The sequence below is a fragment of the Muntiacus reevesi genome, chromosome 2 (genome assembly GCF_963930625.1).
Source record: "Muntiacus reevesi chromosome 2, mMunRee1.1, whole genome shotgun sequence".
In the NCBI taxonomy this organism is placed as follows: Eukaryota; Metazoa; Chordata; class Mammalia; order Artiodactyla; family Cervidae; genus Muntiacus; species Muntiacus reevesi.
In genome coordinates this window covers 14,886,143-14,888,241 of record NC_089250.1, presented here as the reverse complement: position 1 = coordinate 14,888,241, position 2,099 = coordinate 14,886,143, and the positions used below count along the sequence as shown (strand labels likewise).

Sequence of the window (2,099 nt, the reverse complement as noted above, 5' to 3'; positions counted from 1 at the left end):
TTCTATAGAGGGTTTGAAGTTATACTTCTTATAAACAAACGTACATCTCAGTTAACTAGATTTTATATTTGTTTTCCAAGTCTATCATGTGTAAATTATAAGGTTAAACATTCCAGAGGCAATAATTTTATTATCATTTCAAAAGTACACATTGTTACAAATAAGTCTGTGATTTACTTTCTTCTGTTTTCTGCACAATAATAATATTTTTAGTAATAAAAATATGTATCCTCTATATAAGAAGCACTTTTCTAAACTAGATTCCCATCAATTGGGTTGACTCATAAAAGTTTTAGCAACATTTTTATAAAGTTTAAGATGTATTCTCTTCTGTTACTGTACAAAGAACAGAATATCCAAAAATTATAATGTGCTTTGGTAATATTTGAGGTTTTTAATGACAGTGGAAATGCAGAAAAAATATTATAGGAATTTTTCTTAATACTGGACACGTGTCCAGTGCACTTCCTCTCTGTGTGTTCCATTCCATTACATAAGTGTTACTTTGACTTGGAATTGAACAAAATTCAAAGTATGAAAGAAATGGTAAGAATTATACTTAGAATCCCTCAATTGAGCTTACTAAAACTAAAAAAAAAAAAAATTCCTTCACAAGCCCTCCAGAATAAAAGATAAATAGTAATTTTGTTCAGCAATCATTACTGGATGAAACAAAGCACCGCTTCACCTGAAATCACACCTAGAGAGAAAACACAGTGCTAAATATCACACAAACCACGGGTTTCCCTATACCATCTTGCCGACTCTACCGGTCTGTGAAGACACTGAGGACACACAACTGGCTGGACTGCAGTGGTCACCACGTGCTCTCAGGCCACTCAGCAGGGTGACTGCTTTTGCTCTTTGGGACACACGAGTGTGCTTCCCTGAGCCTGTGAAGCGCAGTGACCATGTGACTCGTTTTCACAATGTGATGAGGGCACTGATAAATAATTCTTCAGCTCCCCCTTTCCTGGGTCAGATTGTGCATGCACGTGTTAATAGAGAGGGATGACAGGGAGACCAGATGGAGGATCTCAGTCCTGGAGATCAGGCCTGAGACAGAACAGTAGGAGCAGGAACACACCTTTACTGTGTTAAGCCACAGAGACTTTGTTTCCTTAATAGATTCCTCAATACAGCATACCTAGCTATTTCGATGGATAGATATCTACTGCCTTAAATCTGCATGTGTGCTAAGTCACTCCAGTTGTTTCCAACTTTTGGCAACCCTGTGGACTGTAGCACAGCAGGCTCCTCTGTCCACGGGGATTCTCTGGGCAAGAATACTGCAGTAAGTTGCTGTGCTTTCTTTCACGGGGTCATCCCAACTCAGGCATCCAAGCTGTGTCTCTTATGTCTCTGGCATTGGCAGGCAGGTTCTTTATACCGCTCCACCTGGGAAACTTGTTGCCTTAAATATATAGGGACTTCCCTGGTGGCTCAGAGGATAAAGCGTCTGCCTGCAATGCAGGAGATCCAGGTTCGATCCCTGGGTTGGGAAGATCCCCTGGAGAAGGAAATGGCAACCCACTCCAATATTCTTGCCTGGAGAATCCCATGGACAGAGGAGCCTGGCAGGCTACAGTCCATGGGGTCACAAAGAGTCCTTCATGGGATGTTCCCAACCCAGACATCCAACCTGTGTCTCTTATGTCTCCGGCATTGGCAGGCAGGTTCTTTATACCAGCTTCACCTGGGAAGCTTGTTGCCTTAAATATATGGCTCTAAGAGAAAAGCAAGCATGGACACTTTCTATTATGCAGATCAAGCAAACCCCTCTGATGTCAACACATGAAATTCGTTCTCAAGAGGAATGGGATGTCTTATCATGTTCTAGAATATCACTGAAAGGTATTTATGAGGAACTTGATGACAACAAGGAAATGAGTTTCTGGTTTACAGAGGGCAAAGAAAGACGTCATCAGTTCAGTTCAGTTCAGTTGCTCAGTCATGTCTGACTCTTTGTGACCCCATGGACTGCAGCATGCCAGAATTCCCTGTCCATCATCAACTCACAGAGCTTACTCAAACTCATGTCCATTGAGTAGGTGATGCCATGCAACCATTTCATCCTCTGTTGTCCCCTTCTCCTGCTT

At 41.6% G+C, this 2,099-nt stretch overlaps 1 non-coding gene across 1 annotated transcript; it reads left to right on the top strand.

The window, feature by feature from the left end:
- The first annotated feature begins 1,432 nt into the window (after positions 1–1,432).
- TRNAC-GCA (transfer RNA cysteine (anticodon GCA)) lies at positions 1,433–1,504 on the top strand. Its single transcript has one exon. It is a non-coding gene; the product is annotated as a tRNA-Cys (tRNA).
- The last annotated feature ends 595 nt before the right edge of the window (positions 1,505–2,099 follow it).